Source organism: Silene latifolia, chromosome 10 (genome assembly GCF_048544455.1).
Source record: "Silene latifolia isolate original U9 population chromosome 10, ASM4854445v1, whole genome shotgun sequence".
Taxonomy (NCBI): Eukaryota; Viridiplantae; Streptophyta; class Magnoliopsida; order Caryophyllales; family Caryophyllaceae; genus Silene; species Silene latifolia.
Genome location: NC_133535.1, coordinates 146,796,024 through 146,821,455, shown reverse-complemented (window position 1 = coordinate 146,821,455; position 25,432 = coordinate 146,796,024). Strand labels below are relative to the sequence as shown.

Below are 25,432 nucleotides of genomic sequence, written 5' to 3'. Positions count from 1 at the left end.
TAAATTTTTAACCAAAATTTATTAAATACTCCCTCCTATTTCATTTGTTGTTCCCCTTTTTCTAATATATGTGAGAAATATTTTATTAAAAAAAGAACAACAAATGAAATAGCAGGGAGTAATATATTTCAAATTTTGTCATCCTAACCCCTACATAAAAACATGTATAGACAAAATATAATTCTCCGACCATAACTCCTTGTTCTTTCTATCTACTTTTTTGGAAGTCAACTTTTTGAAACTTAGAACATTAATAAAGTATAAAATATAATATTTCATAATATGATATTTCACAAATAGGATTATACATCCAGTTGTATAATAAGTATTGTACAATCAAGGTATAAGAATCTGAGCTTATATGTATTCTTTCTTAACTAATTCAAAGTGCATGTTTTTAATGTGTAAATGGATGAGCTCAATACTTTCTAACAAAGCTCTTATTCTTTAACATAAAGCTCGGATACTTTATCACAAAACTCAGATTCTACACCGTACAACATATACAGCTGGTTGTATAGTCCATGAATTGATGATATTTACATGGTTATCTTTGCTATAAAAAAACGTAATTGATATATACATCCATTTGGGTTGTATCTAAGCATTAGTTATTCTAAAAAAATTCTTATATTTTCAATACAAAGTATTGATAACGTAGTTGTTTTTTCATGGACAAAAATTACTCTTTCAGAGCAAGTCTGCAATTTTTTAAAATTACGAGCTAGTGGCTAAACCTTTGAAAATGGCTATGTATGATGGCTTAAGTTGGGCAACTAACTTCATTAAGCTAGTAGCTTAAAATGACCCACAACTAAATAACAACCAATAGGAAAATTAATTCCATAAATTAAGTTCCATCAAGCTAGTATATAAGTTGGCTAAACCATTGAAATAGTTTGCTAGCTTAAGATGGTTATAGCTTGGTCATATAATGTGGCATTGGTAAGCTAGTAGTAACTAGCTTACCATTGGACTTACTCTCATGGATTTTTGTCATTAGTTTTCCATATCTTACCCTACCCTAAAAAAAAAAACAAAATAAACAAGCTTTCTCTAATTCTCTTCCTCGCAAAATTTATCAATTCCATCAAATTATTCAATTATAAGCGCTAATTCTCATGTCGATCAAGTAATAATTCAAATATATTAACATTATTAACTATCAAAGTTAAATAAAATGATTAGGGTGGCAGTCGCTGATAAGCAAGTTTCGTATTACTGCACTAGTGACTAGCCTTTGTTTGTTGATAGAACTATAGGTTTTTTTTATATTGTATAACGAGGTCCATAAAACTTGAGGCCCATTTTCTTTGCTCAGCCTGAATCGGGCCCAAGCTGCCCTTCGACAAAGGCGTTTTGTGGTGGTTGGCTGCGATGGTAGGTAAGCCGTAAAAGGGGTCGGTTTAGGTGGTGGTTGTGACATACTGTGGTGCAGGAAATGGGTAATGAGGGAATAAAACAGTAAAACTACAACCAATAAAACCATGATTGCACACAGACAGTCTCTTAATAAGCTTTATTGAGAGACTATTGTACAATTTTAAGAAACAGTGGTACAAAAGGTTATAAAATAGGTACAAATCATGATTAATGATAAAATGGATACATTTATTATGTAAATAGGTACGAAATTACTATGTTACGATCAACAACAAAAGGGTCACGAAATACAAATAATTGGGTACGAAAAATTGGTCTCTCAATAACGTAGTGAGAGACTGCATCTCCTAAGTTTTAGTGAACAAGAAAAAGATGGTGGGCCTCAAAATCACCTTTCTATAAAAGTCAAAACAATTTAAGAGATCCAATTGGTTCTTGGTTTTATGGAATTGAAAAGTTAATTTTTTTTTTCTCATAAGCAACCCCACCCACGTTCATCTACCCATTTAATTTCTCACATTACAAAGCAACTCCAACTCATACCCTTCAGATTTCCACAAAACCACATTATACAATCGTATTATGTAAATAAGACAATACAAACATACAGAAACTACAAATAATATGGGTTATAGTAAATTTAAAAATTCTTTCAAAAAAAAATGAAAACCTTGATATATTCTTCATATTTTCTCTACAAAATAGCACATAAAATAAAAGCAATCAAATTGTAATAATTAAAAATGAAATCTTTGAATCATATACAATTAAAACAGTGCATATTGTCAAATAATTAGAAATAACCATAAAACTTATTGTAAAAAATAGTAAAAATAACAGATTTGATTAATTTTACAAAACAATCCCAAATAATGATGTGCATATAACAAGAATTGTGATAAAATGACAAAAAAAAAACGAAAACAATAGAAAATAGATTGATATTATAATTTTCATCAAAAATATGATCGTTTCCGAGAAATAAATGAAAATTACTTTTGAAAAATTATTTAACCTTCAAAAATCCGACTCTTTTTCAAAAATTATTTGAAAAACTCATCATAAAATCGTCAAATTTACGAAGAAAAAAAAGGAAAAATTTAAAATCTTATAAAACCACATGCATGAAAATTATCCAATGGAATTGCTAATCATACTTAAGAAAAAAACATTTAATACTATCAAAATAGGGAGTTGATAAAAAAAAAAGTACCTAACTACATAATAAATTTGATGTCTTCAAATGATTCGAAATTAAATACTGTTTGGGATTTTATTAATCTATACATCTTGAAATATTAGATGGAGAGAAAGAGAGTTTAGGTGTATAATATTTTGTTGCTTGGTGTATACTGGAAGGCGGCAAAATAGTAACTGAGGTGTAGGTTTTTTTTCCTCTTCGAAGGATAAAAATTCACTGGATTTGTAAACAAGGAGTTAGTGGACTATTAATATATGTAACCAATTATTTTCATTTGATTAGGTTGTAATTATAACCCCATCTTTTCATATATGAATTTTTTAATATGTATGGTGATTCATTTCGGTAAATTTCTCTTGAAAATATATTAGTTTTAAATATTATAGATATATTGTATCAGTACTCTTTTTATGAAAGTTTTTCATGCAAATATACATTTTATGATATTGATTCATATTTTCAGGATATTGAGGATTTAAGTGAATTTCTCACAATGTTAGATTAAGACATTAGTTATCGCCTTACTTTGTAAATATACATATTAAACGAGTTAGTTGAGCGGGTTTGAGGTTCGGGGTAGTATTGTGTTCGCATAAAATACTGGGTGAGTGTATTCAAGTTAAAAAAAAAAGGTCAAGTTTATACGAGTTTGCACCTTCTAAAAAAAATTTCCCCTACTCTTTACATTATTATTATATGGTTATTTTTTATAATAATTTTTATATATCAAATCATTTTATAAAATATTTATTTTAGATAGTTGTATCTGTCCAAATTACAAAAGACATTAAAAAGTTATTCATATTAGTTAGCATTTTTGTATATAATAAGAATTTTAAAAATAACCCGTGCAATTTTCGGACGGGAATAAAACTAGTAAGTGTAAAATTGTGAAAACACATGCTGAAATTCAGTCTATGTAATGCAATTCAAAGTAATGTGAGAAATTTTGGTATTTGGAGGTGTTGAATAATGGAGCCACAATCTGGGTGGTGCGGGAATGACCGATGGTATGGTGGTGCGGGAATGGCCGGTGGTCTGGGAAAGGAGATTTGGTGGTCTAGTGGTCTGAGTGGTGCGGTGGCTAATCTGGTCCGTGGTTGGTTGGTATCAATAATTGAGAGATTTATTGAATTGCAATAAGATGGAAAATAAGGGTCTAGAAATGATAATGGTATAATAGTCATTTATATTCGTGATTGAGTAAAATTACAAAGTATATAAATTCTAAGGAGTTATTTCATTGTTGGAGTAGGTGTCCTCCTTAATAGTGCGTCTACATAATAAATCTCATAAGAAAGGAATATTAGGGATATAATATTTATTTTATACTCGTCAGTTGATCAATGTATATCGGTAACGCTCAACTGACCAGAGTTAGACGTTACTGTCGTTTGACGGCGGTGATCAAATGATCCCTTTAGGTCACACCTATAGAGAACTCGGGACAAGAGAGTTTATTATTCAATTATATGATAATTGATTAATAAAATTTTAATATGATTAAAATTGAGTAATATTTAGTAACTAATAGTTAATTTACTAAATAATACATTGTTTACATGTAAGTTGTGAGGCGGAGGTAATTAGCTATTATATGTTACAAAGAGTTGTAATATTAGCTAGTGGTTTTATAAGACATATTTTATATTTTATAAGAGTTGTAATTAGTTAAGTGTAAATTAGTCACTAATTTGTATTAATTAAGTGTTAAATAATCAAATAATTATTTAATTATATAGGATAATTAAATACGGGACTTATAAGTATTTATAAGACAAATGTCGGAAGTCAAAATGGACCCGAAAGTCCTCATGTGTGCCGCCACATATGATGATTATTATCATTACGTGGGTTGGCATATCCTACCAACTTTTGTATGTCAATTGTATACATTTGACACACTACAAATAACTCGTTATTTGGTGAAAAATGATGACTTATGCAATATGCATCAACAAAATAAGAACCAAATTTACTCATACACATCCTCTTGAGCCTGACAAAAGAGAAGGAGGAGAAAATTGTTCTTCATTTTTTCCCTCTTGAATACACATTAAAACTCAACCAAAATTAATATACATCTTGTATTATACTAAGACTAGTATTAATACAAATATTATTCAAAGGTTAAGATTAGTGTTTATCTAGTTAATAAACCTAGTTTTTTTTTTGTGTTGAATCTTGTGTGCTTCATGAAGGAGGTTTCCTATTTTGAAAACTTTGGGTAAGGAGGATCATCCATTTGCTTGTAGAATTCCACAAGAACAACCATAGTTGTTTTCTTGTTGCCACTTTTGAACCATTTTGTAAGGAAATTCTTCCTTCACTTATCTTATTTTAGTATATAGTTTGCATGCTTGTATTTAAGACAGGGGCGGAACCAGAAATTCAACCTACCTAGGGCTAAAGTGATACCGCGTAAATTTTTTCCTTTAGGCATAAAATATAAGCTACTGACGTACCGTATAAAACATGGTAAGCCTATAGTTAATAAAGGTTTTTATGGATATATAACATTTTACGTGTCACTTAACTTTGGGTCAAATATATAAAATAATACGCTAAAGCTATTAATTTGTAATTAGTCTCTCAATAAATTTATTTAGAGAAGTCTTTCAGGAGACCTACACATACTATTTATATAAATGAGTAATTGTTCTAACTATTTTAGTGACGAAGTATTTATATTGTACTCCTAAAAGGTTTTAGCTAAATTCTCTTAAAGTGATGTAATCATACCCCAATCCAAAAACAAATGTTTAAATTATGACGAAAATTTTGAAATATGTATAAAAGTTATTGTAAAGGCTGAACTTATTTCATACCTTTGATTAAATGAGGTGTATTAAAACGGAATGAAAAACTAATCACTTCTTCCCAATTATTAAATTACCTTTGATTATAATACTCTTCATACAAAATAAAAAAAGGTAAATAAATATTGGAATGGAGTGAGTAAAATATTAGGAAATTAACAAATAATTCAATCTAATGAATTAAATAATTGTTAGAGATTATGAAATAGTGAGAAAATTATAACACAAATGGAAGTTTCATAGATGGGAAAAACAAACAAAAACAAAAATAAAATAAAAAAAATGGAGAAATTGAGCATAAACTTAGACAACATTAATTTGATGGTATTGTGAGAGAGAGAGAGAGAATGCATAAGATAAAGTGAAGAAAAATAGTAGTAAAGATTTAATCCCAAAGGAAAATAAAAGGGCGCCACCGATTGACACTCAATTTGGGCGTCACCCTCTCACATAGGGTGACTGGGACCCCTTCAATTAAGAATACATGTGAGAGGGTGGCACCCAATTTGGGCGTCACCCGATGACGCTCTATCACTGTCGAAAGCCTCGAACTCCCGCCTCCATTACGAAAAGTGAAAGCTAGACCACTATGCCACATATACTGTTATGACTCAATAGTACAATGACAGGTAAATATTTTTCCTTTCCGAAAATAACTCGGGCTATAGCCCAAGTAGCCTAGGCCCAAATCCGCCCCTGATTTAAGACCACCTTGAACTAAATTAATTACTAATTTAACATCTAATTAGAAGAATCTAATTAAGGTCTTAAAACTAACATTCGTTTTCTCTCATATTTAATATGCGCGTATGTTGATAATTATATAATGAAAACATAATAATGGAAATTACAAAGTGCAATATATATCAATAAAATTCAAGAATATAATTATCAACATACACCTACGTACATACAAATAACTTTTTTTCGCTTAATAATTTACTTTGTACAAATAACAAACTATAGAGTAACTATTATAGTTGGTTTTTTTTTGAAAATTTAACAATAGAATTTCTAGAATACTTGGGTCGTTGTCTTAAAATTCTATTTCTTTTCCTATTTGAGATATACTAACTTTTATTCTAATTGAGACGTTGATAGTATAAAGTCCTCCAAAATTATATGACTTTCGTCACATGCCTCCGCAGATAGAGTGTCATCTACCTTGACACTCCGGAACATGCACGAGATGGCGTACGCTCTGGGGATAGGGACCGAGGGACCGCATCCAGTTTGGTGGAGTGGAGTTGGGGACTACTCAGGGGTTTTCCATTCCTACGGGGTGGATCAGTCGACGTGGGGGGCACCTCAGTCCTTTCCTTACGGTGGCTTGACTCCATGGTACGTGGGCCCAGGAGCAGGACCAGGAGCAGGAGTGGATGCAGGGATCGGGTCATCGGGAGCAGGTACTTCTGGTGGTGGTGATGATGAGGTGATGTTTGACCAGCAGCAGCAGCAGGAGTGATACTCCTTGTTTTTATCCTTGTTTCTAGTAGTATTGGTAGGATGGTTAGACTTTGATGGTTGTTTTTGTTGAGACTTTGATTTTGGACTTGTATTGTTGGCCATAAGGCCAAATTTATTACTTACCTATGTTGCAGGATTGATTTTGGGGTCGGGAAATCATCTCGACCCAAGTTATGTGACTGCTATATATATATATATATATATATATATATATATATATATATATATATATATATATATATATATATATATATATATATATATATATATATATATATATATGTGTGTTAGCTTATGACAGGCTTTATGAGGAATTTGGCCTGTAGGTACTCGATAGAGTACCCCGTACTCTATCGAGTAGCTGCAGGAAGGCGGGATAAAAAGCATTCTGACCTGTAGGCTATTCGATCGAGTAGCCAAGACACTCGATCGAGTAGCATGGCACTCGATCGAGTATCGCTACATACTCGATCGAGTAGCACTGTTACATGAGGTTTTCGAAAATTAAAAATGTTCAATTGTTTTATAATTGCAAGTTTCATATTTAACGTGGTTGTTAGTGCTTAGTAACATCGTTGAACCGTTAATTCTCTATGTTGGAAGTCGTGCTTGAGTTCTCTATGCATATTTATATCAACTAATAAACCGGTGATAGATTCTTTTGCTTAAATGTTGCATCCGCCTTGTTCTTACCTCATTACCGGAATTACATCTTCTCATACATTTGTGCATACCATGTTAACGTGCTCTATTGTTGGCGACTAGTTGTCCCGGAGAGTTATGTATGATTTATAATTTAACGAGTTTATGCTTAGCGAGTAATGTCTACAATAAATAATATGTTTTAACCCATGTCATGAATCAGATAATAAGTAATATGAGTTGAAATTGGGTGGTGAACTTTGGGGACGAAGTTCCTTTTTAGAGAGGAAGAGTAATGTCGCGAAATAAAAAGGCTGTTTTTGAATAATGTTTTGCTTGTTTATAATGTTGTTGGTATTATGTTTTGCTTTAATTACAAAAATTTCTGAAGTATAACGGATTACTTTAGTTCTTTAAAGTGAATGTGGTTGTATGTTTCAAGAGACGGTCATGAAGAAATAGTTATATGCGATGAATCGTATTTGAATCACGTTGCCGAGTAACATGGTGACATTAGTTGTACCACATGAAAGTTGATATGAGACATGTTCTAGATTGATAGTTTGATAGTTGTTACTGTATGTTGGGTTATCGTGGGTGGTGATTCGCATTGCGAGTTTGATGTTTTATATATATATATAGAATAACGGTTGACGGTAATAACGCTTGCATGACAGTAGTAAGAATCGATAGGTATAAATGTGGACGGTGATGATGATGACATGGGGGGGGGGGGATGGTTTTTCCAAGGAGTTATGGTTTGAGCGGAAAGAGGGGTGAGGTCGTGTTGTTCTCGTGCCGCGAGCGGGAGATAGGTGAGTTGAACTTCGGAGACGAAGTTTTTTTAAGGGGGGAAGACTGTAATACCCGCCCTTTTAGGGACCCTTTGACCAGCGTTGACTGACCATGGGAGCGGGAGTAGTCTTAGAAAAGTGTGCCAAAACCATCTTGGGCTGCGTGTTAAGAGTGGTACTCGATAGAGTAGAGGCTACTCGATCGAGTAGCTAGGTTACTCGATCGAGTAGGTGGCCACTCGATCGAGTATGTTGGGTACTCGATCGAGTACCTGGTTTTCAGCGAGGGTTTTATATCGCGTTTTGTTAAATCCGCAAAATCACTTCCGCCACTTTCCTTCTATCCTTCAGTCGCCTCTTTCCCTCCCCTTCACCTCAAAACCTCCATGGAAGCCTTTTTGAAGATCCTTGAACCTTAGGAGGGCGTCACTGGTGTCGGGTAGCGGTCTCTTCTTTGAGTTTTCTCCCTAATAGGTATGTCATAATCACCATCCGTGTCCTTGTTCTTTTAGTTAGGGTTTGCCTGTTAGTAATAGATGATGGTATTCTGGTTATAGGCGTTGCTTGGTCATTTGGACATGTTATCCGTCGGCATGGATTGGTTGCGGTGGCTTAAAGGTAGGTTCGCCTACTCAGTTTCTGTAGATGGTCTAGCGTGTCAGTTGTTGTGATTGTTTGGTGTTTGCTTAGTGTCGTAATTGTATGGCAACGATTGTGATGGCGATTGTGGTTGTTGTCTCTGGTTCTCGAGATGCGTCTCGGCTGAGTGAGGTCACTTGCGGGAGTGACTTCACGCCCTAGTTTCGCCCTCCGTGGAACCCGCCACGGGAGGGGATGTGCACATTAATGGACAGGGTTATCGCTCGGTATGATGAGCGGGGATTTGGTGGGTGCGGCTGCGGTCCCCACTGGCGGGGATCTGGTCCCGGTGGACGTCGATGTGAGAGATTGGTTGGATTGTCGTGGATTTGTGTGTGTGAGACTGATAGCATCGTATTGTGTTGTTGGTTGTAGTTGTTATTGCTGTGTCTTATCTCAGTACTGACCTTGTGTGGTTGTTTGTTTGTTATGTGTCTGCCGTGATCCCTTATGGTGAGCAGTCGGTCTTAGCAGGTGTTGATGTTGTTGATAGCTGGAGTCCGGGCAGGGATGAGTCCTCACGAGATATGGCGGTCATAGTGAATAGTCTTTGAGTTGTACCTTTATATTGTATTTTGGTTTAAATCGCTTGTAATATATCTTAATAGTTCTTTTATCGACACTTGAATATTGCTATCCTCGGGCAACCGAGATGGTAACGCCCTTATATCCTAAGGAAGGCCTAGTTAAGGTTCCTTTGAATATGGGGGTGTTACAGATCATGTTACCTACAACATGACGAAACAATTTACGTGCATCATCTCTAGATATTTTCTCAATTTTGTTGTCATCATCCGTCTATTAGATAGCAAATAGTTCTTTTTCTAGTAGCCATCATTACTTTGCCATGCATATGACTAGAGCTGTTAAAATATGACCCGACCCGAAACCTCGACTCAACCGGATTTTTTAGGGTCAAAACCCGACCCGGCCCGTTTAACCCAATGGGTTAATGATAAATCTAAGAAAATTACTAAAATATTAATATTTTTATATTATATTTTAAATAATAAATATAAAAAAATTATATTAATAGTTTTAGTTAAAAAATTAATTTTATATAACTTTACTATCATTAAATAATAAAAAATAATTTTATTTCTATAAATGAATTCATATAGGTACGATCCTTATTTGACTCGACCCGTGACCCAGCTCGTTTAATAGGTCTACATATGACCATAATGAATTCCTACCTGACGTAATTTAATCTTTGAGGAGACTCCATTTAAAAAGAGCAAATACTTCTTGTCTAGAGCTTCAGAAATAAAGGCAGAAGCTTGACCTCGATCATTAATCACATTCGCTTTTGAAATTAGTTGTTTTAAAATAGTCTACGGTATATGATCCAAGCAACCTTCCCTAGTTACAGTAACGCAAAGCATGACGTTCAACATTTCACGGTTTGTCACTTCCTCATGCATATTTTCCAAAATTATTGTTTTTTCCAACACCAGACATTCACTACAAGAAATCAGCTCTCGGGCGACCAAATTAGGCGACCGAATCCAGTCGCTAAATGTAAAATGGCGACGGAATTCAGTCGCCGTAAGTTAATCTCAAGTCGCAACGGCTAGTCGCCTAATTTGATTCGGGCGACGGAATTCGGTCGCCAGTTTTGCACTAGAAAAAAAATGTCAAATCCGGAAAATTTCCTTACTAAACATCTAAAATTCCTAAATGACACTCAAAAACTCGAAAACAAACCATGGCTATACGACAATTTCCTATTAAAAAAAAAAGAAAAAAATGAAATGCAGATCTGAAACAATCAAGGGAAACCAAAAAATATGGCATTAATAAATTTACATTTACTAAAAAAGAGTCACATATCTACTCACTTTCTATACTAAATTTACATTATATATAAAAAGGGAAACTACCAAAACATTTTAAATAAACGAAAAAAATGAATCTTCAAGCTTCCCTTTCTTCGTTAAACACCGCGCTTCCTTTTCTTTTAGTTTCTTCTTAGTTTTCTTGTTCGTCTTCTTCCTTTTGCACCGACTACCATAATAATTTTTGCGGTAAAATCAATTTCAATTCAAGATTTAAACAATTTTTTTTTGATAGAATGTAAGTATTATATCAAAAGAAAGCGTAACCGTACAATGAAACGGGGTTTGATAGTCATGACGACAATCCAACCCAGCTTCACAAAGCAAACCAACTGAGCCCAGGCAAGACGGTCCAACTGTGACAGAAACAACAAAAAAAAAAATACAACACAACAAAATCAGATCAAAAATCAGAATTTTGTTGTCCCAAACCCTAAAACCCGTCACTCTTCCTTCATCTTTATCGTGTGATCTCCTGCAACAAGAACCTGTCATAAGCATCTCCCTAACAACCCCTCAAGCCACAAAGCATCGCTTCTAACAAGAAAGAATTAACAAGAAGAAAGTTGAATTTGGATAAAAGAGATAAGTTGGGATTTTTTGTGGGTTAGTAAGTAAAAAAACGAGATGGAATTGTTAATATAATGAGAGAACCAACTGATGAAAGAATGAGGAAAAATGTTTGGCTTGCTTTGTTTGTGAAAGAAAGAATGAGGAAAAATGTTAAAGAAATAATGAGGGAGACGTGTTTGTTTGTGTAAAGGAAAAAGTGAGGGACTGGGGGAGGTGGGATCTATGGTTTTGTTTGTGTCCTGGCAACGGAAAAGCTACGGTCGCCAATTTGGCGATCGAATTCGGTCGCTATTTCTCATAATCAGTCGCCATCTTTTATTAATGTACGGAAAAGTTCAGTCGCCAATTTGGCGACTGAATTTAATTTTAGTCGCCAATTTGGCGACTATTGTATTCAGTCGCTCTTTATTGTCGCCCGAAACCAGATTTTTTGTTGTGATTCCCTAAATCCCAATTTTCTTTATCATGTCATCAGTGAGGAACTGAATAAGCTTTACCATATTTTCTCCAAGTGAATGAACTTCACTTATGTTTTGGGAACTTCTCTAGCCTATATGGAATTTTGTCCTTCAATATTGTATTCTCATGATTAATCCCCTCCTTGAGGTCAACCATGGATTTCTTCACTTTTTCCACTTATTTGAGTAAATATATGTGATAGTTGGCTAGGTAATATGTAACGAACTACTCTAACTAATTTGTGTTAGGGAAGTTGTTAGCTTAACTAACTCTTATATATAGATATATTTTCCTCATGTAAGCATACAATTATATTACACAAATTACTTCAATCATATCAAACAGATATTCTCTCTAAATTGTGCTGATTATTACATCTTTGTCATTCACAGTTTACATGTTATTAATCGCGAGTTGGATTCTGGGTTTTCTTACTTCTTGATTCTTTAATTTCTTCCGCTGTAATTCTTCTTATTTCTTGATAATTCTGGTATTCTCTTACTGATTCAACTAATTTACTTGAATTCAGTTTTATCTGTTTATTTCCTTTTCTTTCTTACTGTGATTTGTGAAAATTCTCTATTTTTCTACAACACATTATGCTTGATTCTGCTGAAAGTTCTAAGGTTTCTCTATATGCATTCTTTGATGATTCCATTTTCCTCTTTATTAATGATCGGCCATGTCTACGTTTGATTGACTATAAGTTTAGTGGTAGTAATTTTCTGAATTGGAAGAAGGATATATATCAATTTTCCTATACATGTTACTAAACCGCCAAAATTAGGGGTGAGAAAATTTAGGTCCGGACCGGAAAAATGGACCGGATCGGATCATTTGGCCTAGACCAAGCCCGGACCGAATTATTTTGGTCCGGTCCTCGGTCCTTATTTTTTCAAGTTTCGGTTTTCGGTCCGGTCCAAGACCGGTTAATTTAGGTCCAGACCGAATAGACCAAATTTCATGTTTTTGAAGACTAATCATTAAAGTACTAGTTTTTTACCCGTGGAAATCACGGGTTGTCTTTGGGTATTTTTTAGCCATTTTTCGATAAAGTTTTTCTTTAAATGCAATTGAATTGTTAATTGTTTGTAATGGACACTTAGTGAAAACCACACTATTGCAATTGTATATGAAATATAATGGATACGATGTCACCAACTGGTATCTCTTTTTATTATTCGACGTAAAAATAAAGCAGATGGAGTATTTGTTGTCATGATAATTGCCTCCTTCAGATTGCAATCACATCGTGATAAATAACATCGGAGTGATAAAAAAGTCAAAAATTGAAGATCGGAATAACATTATGTCATCTACTTAATACTTCTTTATAGTACAAGTTGTATATAGACTACTTAAAGTTGTAATTAAGATGTAGACAATGTCTTGTGTTTTGTTGTTTACTCTATTACCAACAACCATCAATAATACAAATGACGAAAAATTGTATTAAGATAATAGTTAAATGGAAAAAGGATTGTAATATGAGATGAAGCATAAAAATGAGGTATGTGATCCGTTTTTGATATGATTAATGTATCTATCTAGGTATTTATATATGACAAAATCTGATTACACTTGATAATTTTTAATCTCTTGATTTTAGAGGAATACAAGCGAAAAACTCGATCAATCATCACTCTCATGAAAATTAACAATTAGATGGTCGATTTTTTCAACGAAGATCAAATGAAATTTGAATTCCATCATTAATACATACTCCTATTCTGTGATTTTGTTATCCTCAAAATTAAGTTTCAAAAATTTGAAAATTTGATAATGTAAGAATTAGAAAACTTAAAAACCAAATTAGTTGTCTAAAAAATGAATTTACCTATTGATGACCGGTTTTTGCCGTCACTTCCGGTACCAAAAACTATTTGTAAAGTAACCCAATTTAAGTAGTATAAATCGGGGTCGAACCACAAGGATGGTGGGGTTAGGCTACAAGTCTCTATTGTTTAGTTTTAGTTTAGTCGGATGCAAAACAAGTGAATGATTAATACGCTAACAAACTAGGCTAAAACAATAGGTAAACACACACACAAAGACGGAAACAAGAGAGAAAAAAGCTAGGGTCTTCGGGTTTGTCTAGGTAGGGAGAGGGAGATGCAAAAGTCTACGAGAATTGGGTCACGGTTTCGGTCAAGAAGTCGAAGCTAGTTTCCTAGTCACCTTAAGCTTACCATAAAACTTTCGTATTATGTCAAACTCATCACATACATGCTATCAAACATTCTTATTCACTCTCATGTAAAGAAATGTTAAGTAAAATTCAAAGAAAGGCAAGAACTTTCATTCACCCATTTCATCGAACACCTTCAATGCAAGTATGTAAAAACTCGATTTTTAACCCATATTCAAATGTAAACAACTCATTATCATCCCTCATGTTTACCCAAACTCCCCCTTTAACCCTAGACTAATTCTACTCAAACATAGTTAACACAAGTAATACACATACACCAATACTAACCATGCCAAACATGGTTAGCAACAAGATTAAACAAACAATATAAGATGAAATGAAAAACATGTAAACAATTGAAATAGAGTGAAATTAAGATAAGAAATATACCAACTTAAAGTAAAGGAGCAAACTTGGATTGAAAATTGGAGGATGAATGTGTTCTTGTCTTCCAAAATTACAACCCAAAACTAATTGTAAACTAATGAAAGGAGAGAAATTTGGATATTAAGAACAAAAGAAAGATTACAAATTTAATTAGGAAGGAATTGAAAGGAAAAATAAGATGAATTTTCTATATCTACCAACTACTCCTACTGTTAAGCTACTGTTTCTCCCTCAAAATGCTCCTCCGTCTAAACTGTAGGGTTCCATGTCTTTTATAGGTACAATACAAAATTACAAATAAATGAAACGATTTTCCAAACAGCACAAAACGCAGCACATCCGTCAAAATAAGGGTGGGTAGTTTTGTAATTTGCCTTTATTGTTATTGAGTCCAGTAAAGCAAGTTGGGACACTTATCATAAACAAAACGCAGCGTTTCGAATAATATCAAAGAGCAGGTCACTTGGAGTAATGTTAAACTCAAGATACGACAATATGATACGACTTGTGTTTCTTATTATTCAATACGGAAATATATATAGGAGTACATAGCTTGTTGGGCAAGGTAAGATAACCTAAGCCCATATAGGAACGACATATTACTTAGGAATACAGACGGGCCTCGTTACCCCCCCCCCCCCCCTCAAGATGGAGCATACGGATTGTAAATGCCCAACTTGGAGGTCAGTGAAACAAACTGAGACACACCTAAAGCTTTAGTAAGTACATCGGCCAACTGAACATTAGTTCGAACAAACGATGGTGCGATGAGACCATCAGTCATAGCATCGCGCACAAAATGACAATCGATTTCAATGTGTTTAATACGCTCATGGAAAACTGGATTTTTAGCGATGTGCAAGACAGATTGATTGTCACAAAAAATAGGCACGGCAGCGGAACGTGCAACTCCCAGGTCGCTTAGTAACCCAGTTAACCATTTTATCTCGTAAGTGATGGCTGCCATCGCACGGTACTCGGATTCAGTGGACGAGAGAGATACAGTGTGTTGTTTCTTAGTCTTCCATGACACAATGGATGACCCTAAGAACACAACCCATCCGGTGAGAGAACGTCGAGAGAGAGGACACGTTCCCCAATCAGAGTCACACCATCCTTCGAGGTGTAGGTCAGTATTAGAACGAAGTAAAATACCTTGTCCCGGTGTACCTTTAAGATAACGGACTACTCGAAGGGCAGCTTCCCAGTGAGCTTGGCGTGGCTGATTCATATACTGAGACAACACATGAACGACATACGTAAGATCGGGCCGAGTCACAAACAAGTATACCAAACGACCCACCAGGCGTCGATAAAACTCGGGATTATCAAGCAATGCGCTCGTAGTGACAGACAGACGATGGTTTTGTTCAATTGGAGTGGAGGCCGGCTTACTGCCGAGGTAACCAACTTCAGCAACGACATCTAGCGCGTATTTGCGCTGACAGAGAAAAATACCGTCTGGGTTTCGTGCTACTTCGATACCCAGAAAGTACTTGAGGACACCTAAATCTTTCATGTGGAAACACGAATTAAGGTATTTCTTGAAATTAGTAACCGCAGCAAGGTCATTTCCCGACACAATAAGGTCGTCGACATAAATTAAGACATTCATTTGCACTCTCCCCTTAACCAAAGTGAACAATGAATAGTCATAATAGCTCTGTTTGAACCCATATTCCTTCAATGCTACACCCAGCTTAGCAAACCAACATCGCGGTGCTTGCTTAAGCCCATACAAAGATTTACGAAGTCGACACACCATACCCGGCACAGGAGAGCGAAAGCCTGGTGGTAACCTCATATACACTTCTTCGTTGAGGTCCCCATGCAGGAACGCATTATGAACATCCATCTGCTGAAGTATCCGATTGAGAGGCGGCCACGAGCTAGAAAAGTACGCACTGTACTCATTTTTACCACTGGAGCGAATGTTTCCTCGTAATCCACACCTTCTGTCTGATGGTTACCAAATACAACTAGACGAGCCTTCAGCCTTTCAATTGTAGAATCGGATTTGTACTTTATTTTATACAACCACTTACTACCAAGGGCTTTCTTGCCAGCGGGCAATGGTTCCAAGGTCCATGTACCATTTTTAATTAAGGCATTCATTTCAGTTTCCATCGCCTTGCGCCACCCTTCGTCTTTCACAGCTTCTTTAAACGATCGTGGCTCTTTATTAGAAGTAATAGCGGCTAAATAAGCACGATACTCCGGTGAGAATTTATTACTATTTACATAATTAACTAAAGGATATGGCATACCTGAGAGAGGCGATGTAACGGTGACTTGCAAGGCGTCGGACGGACTGTTTGCATTGGTGCTCTCAAGAACATAATCACGTAAATTTTTGTTTGGAATCTTCGTACGGTGCCCGCGTCCCAACACGGTGTCATGTGACGACGGGTCAGCTGTCGTGGCACCACGGCCCTCATTCCCATGGCTCCCTTCACCCGTTTCACCATTCTCGACATTTTCAACAGAGGGCTCACCATCCCCCCCTGAACTCGCCAGTGGGTTCTCTGTGTCGTGAGTTGGGGTTGCGGTATCACTGTCCATACTCTCCCAATCCACCACATAGTCAGAGGAAGGAGCAATAGGGTTTGTCGAGGAGGGCGCGGGAAGACGAAACGGAAATTGATCTTCATAAAACTTCACATCACGAGACACAAAGAAGACTTTACTCTCGAGATCATATAGGTACCAACCTTTCTTTCCCGAAGGGTACTCCATAAAAACACACTTACGACTTCGACTGGCAAATTTGTCACCTTTTGATTTTTGGTTATGGGCAAAGCATAACGAACCAAATACTTTGAGGCGTTCAAAAGGCGGTGGTGAGCCAAACAGAACTTCATATGGAGTTATACCTCCAATTAATATAGACGGGGTACGGTTTATTAGATGAGCTGCGGCCAAGGCACATTCACCCCAGAATTCCAATGGAAGATGAGCTTGGAACCGAAGGGCACGTGCTACATTAAGGATATGCTGGTGCTTCCGTTCTACTCTGCCATTTTGTTGGGGCGTCCCAACACAAGACGATTGGAACAAGATGCCCTGTTTACTGAAATATGATTGGAGACAATTAAATTCTGTACCATTGTCACTACGGACTATTTTAATGACCGAGGAGAATTGCCGGAGGGCCATTGCTGAAAACTCCATAAATTTTTCAGAAACTTCCGTTTTATTGCGTAACAAATATATCCATACGGCACGTGAAAAATCGTCAACAAGAGTTAAGAAATAACGCGCAACACAGGTAGATGGCGGGTCATATGGCCCCCATAAATCACAATGGATGAGCTCAAAAATTCGACTACTTTTATTATTACTCAACGGGAAACTATTACGAACATGCTTAGCACGATGACACACTTCACATGGTTGTGTCACAGAATTCTTATTATTACGCAAAAAAGGAAGTAATTTGACTACTTTTTCAGATGGATGGCCCAACCTACTATGCCATAAATTAACTGAGTCTTCAACATCTACCGAACCCGTGATTATTTGTTCTTGTCTTAGATAGTACAGTCCGTCCAACCTGTCAGCCGCTCCAATCGCCACTCTCGTATGACGGTCCTGTATAGTGCAATTATGTGCATTAGTAACAATTTCACAATTAAGACTATCACTTAGTTGCGATACGGAAATTAAATTGCAACACAAATTTGGTACATATAAGACGGGATATAGAGAGATGGTGGATGTAAGTACTGCACGACCGACTTGGGAGGCATGGATTTGCGTGCCATTCGGCAAGCCAACAACACGAGTGGGAACCTTTTGTATGTCTGTCAAGATTTTTAAATTGCCCGTAACATGATGCGAGCAACCCGTGTCAATGAGCCACTTACCTGAGAAATTGTGATTAGCAGCTGCATAAACCGTCACATTTTCTTCTGATTTTCCATTGACGGCAGCAGCAACAACATCATCTGCCTCTCCCTTGCTTGCTTCACCACGACCACCACGATTGTTACCAACACCACGTCCAGTCCCACCGCGACTGGTACTACCACCACGACCATTACCACCCTTATACGGTTTCTTAATGCCTTTCAAATCATACCACCAGTCCGGTAATTCATCAAGAAGATCGAAACACATGCTACGGTTATGACCTTTCCGATTACAGTTGGAACAAGTCAAAGCCTGACGCTCAGTGCGAGACATTTGAGAAGGATCTTTTGGGACGGACGGACGTGGACCGGTAGCATTACGGACAGCAAACGAAGACACTTCGCTGACTGGTGCAGGAGGTTGATTAACACCCCGTACTCGTTCCTCCTGTGATAACAAATTAAATGCCCTATGCAAAGTAGGCAGAGGGGTTTGAGACAAAAGAAAGGACCGTAGGGTGGCATAGACAGGCAATAAGCCGAGCAAGAATTGATGCAAGTGATCGGAGTCGCGACGTTCACCATATTGTGTGGCAATATTACAATCGCACTTACGACACGTACAAGTAATAAGGGGCTGTAATTTATCGAGCTCGTCCCATAATTGGCACAAACGACCATAATAAGCAGCTATACTCATCGACTCCGTTTGGCGACACTCATAAATATCCGATTTAAGCTGTTGAATTTTTGGTCCATCGATGATGCTAAAACGCTCATGGAGGGCATCCCATAGGCGTTTTGCATCTTCGTAATTAGGGAGAAAGCTTTTTACCTCGGGAGTGATGGTGTTTAGAAGCCAGGACACAAGAAGCGAATGAAGCGTCTCCCAATCAGCAGCAGTACACGGTGGTTGAGGTTCGTTAATTGTCCCATTGAGGAACACGTACTTACGACGTGCTTTTAACGCTGTACGGACAGCATACGTCCATTCATCGAAGTTGGTGAGATCGAGACGAACGTCAGTGATATGGTCCCCGGGTTGATCGTTTTGGCCGACAAAGTATAGAGAGGAGGGGTCGATTTTTGTGGTTCCGGATGTTTCGGATTTTCCGTCGCCGTCAACCATGGCGAGAGAGAAATTAGGGTTAATGATCTTTATTGTGTTTTAGGAAAGCTGATACCATGTTAAACTCAAGATACGACAATATGATACGACTTGTGTTTCTTATTATTCAATACGGAAATATATATAGGAGTACATAGCTTGCAGGGCAAGGTAAGATAACCTAAGCCCATATAGGAACGACATATTACTTAGGAATACAGACGGGCCTCGTTAAGTAAAGCATTACGCCAAACAACATTGAAATTGCACCGGATGAAGTCGATTTACACCACTCCTGATCTTGATGCACCGGATTAGACGAAACTCGGGTTTTAATTCCGAGTTCGTGCTGATGCAAGCTGGCGACCGCGGAGGATTTTCGAAGCGGGGACGCGACAACCCGAGGTGGTGCGACGGAGTAGCTCGACCGACCGTGGCGGCGAGCACGGTGGGTCTGGTGGTTGTCGTGGATGGGCTCGATGAAGGTGAATTGTTTGTGCGAAATTGGTTCGTTGGTGTAGATTGGTGACAGAGTAATCGGACCCGGTTTCGCTGCCGCAACAAGGAGGAGTTATGGTGAAGCTTGAATGATGAAAGTGATGGTGATTAATGGTGGTAATGGAGGTGGAATGAAAATGGTGTTGAATGTCGAGTTGTTGGTGAGTGACGGGTTGCTGCTGCTTGTTTGGTCAACACATGGTGATGTCTATGGTCAAATGAATGAATATGAAAATCAATACTTGACTTGCTTTCACATAAATCAATTCGTCTCAACCCAATTTGCTCACTACTTTCCGCCTCATCTACAAATTACAAACAATAAAAGAATAGTAATACTAATATTATAAAAATCCGACTAATTATTGACTAAGACGACTAATTGTTATAAATTAGTAAATAAATGAGCTATTTAATCATTTAAGCACACAAAATCGAGTCGGAATAAGATATAAACGCGGGGTAAAAAGCGACTAAAATACTACTCATCACCTATGCATGAGATCAATAATTAGCTAGCCATACGCCTTCATCACAAGGCCTTTGTTACTGCCTACAACATGAAAGTACAACAAACAACAATACACAAATTAGTAATTGTTCATTCCAAATTCAAGTTAAAAAACTACTACAAATTAATCGTTACCACCTACAAATGACTATTTTGGAAGAAAACAATTGAATGTAGAAAACAATATTAAATAGGATAGGCTAAATAATGTTTTTTTTTGGTTCAACGAAACGCGCACTTAGTCGCATTACAATAGGGGGAGGGGGAATCGAACCTGAGACCTATTGTCTAGGATACCTCCGTCTTAACCACTAGACTAAGACATCTTTGGTAATAGGCTAAATAATGTTAATTTAGAAGTTAAATGATGTACATTAAAATTCATGTTCACAAACCTTAAATGATATAAATATTAATTAGGAAAAAAAGCATTTAAAGGGTTGTAAATGATGGGTTGCTTTATATGATTTTTATGGTGATTGAAACTATTGTTAAATTAATATGGGAGTCAAATGGAGCAACGGTTATGTTGCGGAATTAGAAGAGACTTATGAGGGTTGTTTTGTTGGAGGCTTAATATTAACAAAAAATCAATGATGTCTTTGAGAAAATCATCGGTCTTATGTATGTGAAAATTATCGTAGATTGAACTTAAATAATGGTTGAATATAAAATGACATAATTTTACATTTAAGAATACTATTAAGCTACTCATTTGTTTGTCTTTTTAAGTTTATGTAATTTTAAATAAATAAATAAATGTATAGCTTTTATGAGTTATATTATTATGAAAAGTGTTGAATCGATTCACTAACATGTTCTCTTATAAAAACTAGGGTTTTTTGTCACACACAACCTTTAAATTTTTTTTTTTCCAAACACCACCTTTAAAGAAAAGTTTGTAAAACACAACCTTAGTTGTGTTGTTTGTGGTGGTTGTTGGTTACAAGTGGTGGTTCGAGGGGAGTTAATTTGGAGGTAAAAAGCATTCAAAAGAATGTTAAAGTAGGATTTTTTTTTCGGCATCTAGGCCCAAGTGGCCAGCAAACTCATCAAGGGTCAACTCATGGTCCTCATTCATGAGGCGGAAGGAGACGGTCTTCTCCTTCACGTCATACACGAATGAACTCAGGAATTCCAAGGTCAGATGAGGGTAGGATTTCTTTCGCAAGTGGTATAGTCCCTCAATTTCCAAGATTTCAAAGATATGGACTATGTCTCCCTTAACCCCCAAGGTCTCCAAAATCTCAGGGTTCACACACCGAGTAGGTCGGAAAGGACGACTCATCAAAGCTATGAAGGCCTTACGTTGCTTGAAGTCAGAAAAGATTACCGATGGATGTTCTTCCACCGGAACAACGACGGGTTTAGTACTAGATTGACCCGCCTCAAACTGGGTGTTGGCACGAGTCCGCTTGTTGGCTGGGGCCCTTGTTTTTGGCATGCTGCAAAAAGATGGGTTTTAGCAATAGCATATGTAACAAGATTTTGCCATGGACGGACTGTTTTTGAATTGTATACAATTTAAGACGAACTTTTAAGACGAAATTTTCTCACAAGACACAAGACATTTTAATAAAAGGGTCATTTTTATCACCAAAACTCCTTGAAAGAGTATCCTAGAACAATGAAAAGAGTTAAAAATTCAACTTAGGGCAAAACCCTAGAAAATTTGTATCACTCAAGAAGCGATTTTACATCGTAGAATCGGGTTTGTGACGGCATAAACTAGGTTTGGAAGCAACTAAACTCAGGATATCAAAAGAAAGACACTAATTTCAGTTTACACATGGTAGGGATTCGGATTTGAGCAAGTGCATACCATAATTTAAGAATAATTGAAAGAAATTGATTAAAAACATTACCTTAAATGAAGTTTTGGGCAAGCAAAGAGAAAATCCACAAACAATCACCAACAAATTACCCAAGAGCTTGAGAGAGAAGTGTTTTGAAGTTTTTAGAAGAGAGAAGAAGAAGAAGTGGGAGGCGGAAATAAGAAAGAAGGAAGCATTATAGGGTTTTTAGAATAACCCGGGCTGAGTCACGATAAAACCGTACTCGGTCGAGTATTGGGCTTACTCGGCCGAGTATGGACTACTTGGTCGAGTATTCTGATTGCTCGGCCGAGTAGCCAGAGGTCAGTAGCGATTCTAAACCTGACTTACTGGGTACTCGGTCGGATGTTACTATACTCGGCCGAGTGTGGCCTACTCGGTCGAGTATAAGATATACTCGGTCGGGTGTCACAGAGCAGAAGCGGAATTTTCGGAATTATTGAACCTGCAAAACAAATAACAACGTTCGGAGTTCCGTATAATCGGGCTCGTCACCGTTAGAACTTAACTCTACCACATAAACACGTATCACACACGATATATATATATATATATATATATATAGCCATTACTAAATCAGTCGACGATCCACATACGTTCCTCACCTCAACTACAGTAAACAGTTACGTTACAATCCATACATATATCTAAGACTAGCTACACAACCTGCAAAGATCAGTCTATAACGCTACAACACCACAATTTTCACAACTCGTCCTATACTCACACTAATCTAAACATCCATTTAGCAAAACCATCGTATGGCACAACAATTATCAAATGAGTCATTCAACTTAAACCTGCCATAACACAATAGTGCTTAACAATTCACCCATCGTAATTCCAATCACCACTCGGCAAACATTACAACCAGTTCGAAACCTTATCATTTACCATCGTCACTACATGCAGGACTCACATTAGTACACGAGTTACAGCTAACAAACACACATGACAAATACTCTTCAAGCAACTACTTCTATTAACTATCCTTCCCTGTTGCTGGCTTAAGCACGATGGGGCCATGATTTTGAAATGATGACGCCTACTCACTCAAAATCTAGCATCAGCTGGGGCTCCCAACGCACATACCCCAGGTTCATTTTAATTTAACTCCCTATGTTCATTTGGTTAATTGGTTCAGGTTCCAAAATCGTCGGCTCTGATACCACTTTGTAACACCCCCGCACACCAGGATGCCTTACCAAGGACCATCTCGGTGTATGAAGGTGTTACCATCTCGGTCACCCGAGCTAGTAGATCAATTAGACAACGAAAGAACACTTATATTATATTACCTTAATTGTTTACAACCAAAATACAAAACTGGATACAAAGTGATAACTATGACTACTATAGAGCTCATGCGTCAGGACATCTATGCCAGTAGCGTGGTGACTCGATTCCCTTCATGCCCAACAGCAACAACCAATTGTACCTGCTAAGCCAACTGCTCACCATCCCCGAATGGATCACCACAGTTTTGAAAACACAACACGGGGTCAGTTACTAAGCAATTAGAGTAAGACAAGTACAATATGCAACCAGCTGATCATCCTCCTCATCCGGTCTCCCGATCTCACACAGTAACCGACTACACACCGAAGTGTGTAGCCCTGCCAGATTACCCATCACAACAGGTAATCCACGCCGCCAGTGGGGGACCGCAGCCAATCCCCACCTAAATCCCGCTCATCAACGAGCGATATCCCTGTCCCTTAATGTGCACATCTCATCCTGTGGCGGGTTCCACGGAGGGCGAACTAGGGTGTGAAGCCACTCCCATAAGTGACTCCACCACAATCATCACACCACCACCACTAACACCACACCAACTCTCCAACGATGATCAGCAGACAACAATCATACACAGTAGAACAAAACAATCTCAAATCAATTAAACAGGAACTGAGTAGGGAAACCCTACCTTATCGCCAACCATGAAAATGCATCCACAAACAGCCAAGCAAGACTCCAAGACGCATCCTAGTGACGCGGACCAACGGTGACACGGACAACGACCACGCAAGCATCCTTCCTTCGCATCCCGTCCCCTTCCATGGTTGAGGTCTAGGCCAAACGAGAGTGTATGGAGATATGGGTAATAGGTGTGAGAAAGATAAATTAGGTTTAAAGAAAAAGGAACTGCCGAATATGAAATGAAACTTGCGAACTTGCGTTTTATATCAACGCGTCAACAGCAGCCATACTCGGTCGAGTACTCTCGTACTCGGCTGAGTAAGAGTACTCGGCCGAGTAAGCTCTACTCGGCCGAGTAGTCCCTACTAGGTCGAGTAATCACTCTCGTAAGGCACTTATCCTCACCTAGTCTCTCACCTATCCCCTCCTAAGGTCTTTCCTGGTCAAAGGGTCGGTCAAAAAAGTCCTTAAACATCGTGGGTATTGTAGATACCTCATTTCTGCACCTCCCGCAAATCACCCGGTGATGATTGGGCCGCATGTTTGATTCGCGGAACGATTTGTGACAGTTCGTAAGATTATCGTCAAGTGATTGCTCAAATATTAAATGTCGACCTCTTAGTTGTCATCTACATACCGATACGGTCGTTTTGGCAGTAATTAGAGTACATTCGGAGTCCGGGTCAAAAACCGTCTCCATTTTTCGATAAGCTGTTAAATCCCGAGTCGGAATATTCTGGAATGTTCCGGATATTTCTATTCCATATTTTATAAATTTTATCTTTTGGCAAATAATATCCCGTAATATTCATAAGATAATCGAATTATTTCCGTCCTACCATAACTCAAACGCGGAAATCTTTCTTCAGCAGGAGGAAACCTCCTGGGAATAGACGCAGCAGGTGCTGCGCCTCTTCCAAGAGACGCAGTGGCTGCTGCGCCTCTTCCCAGGCCCTTCTCTGCATGTCTTACGTATCTTTTTCATATCTTTCCGAGATTCACTTCCAAAGAGTCTCCGAAACCCTATTCCTTCACGTGATTAGTATAAATAGGAGCCTTCGCTCCTCATATTTCTCACGCGAGTGTCCTCCCTTCTCTTCTCCCTTTGCATTCTAGACTTCGTTCTTACTAATTGGCGCCTACGTGCTTGAACATTCGACCACGTAAGCCCGGATCCTTCCGGGTACCAGCCTCTCCGTTGCATGACCGACCAATTTGACCAACTACACCAATAATCAATCTAATTAATCAATCAACTTAATCGTTTTCCTCTTACGAGGGCACTCTCTTTGCATTCGCGTCGAGCATTCACTAAT

The 25,432-nt window shown here is 37.4% G+C and overlaps 1 long non-coding RNA gene across 1 annotated transcript; it reads right to left on the bottom strand.

Moving 5' to 3' along the window:
• Window positions 1-10,723: 10,723 nt before the first annotated feature.
• LOC141609307 (uncharacterized) lies at window positions 10,724-11,474 on the bottom strand. The gene is made up of 2 exons (XR_012527348.1): window positions 11,056-11,474; window positions 10,724-10,952 (listed from the first exon to the last, which is right to left on the bottom strand). It is a non-coding gene; the product is annotated as an uncharacterized LOC141609307 (long non-coding RNA).
• Between the last annotated feature and the right edge of the window lie 13,958 nt (window positions 11,475-25,432).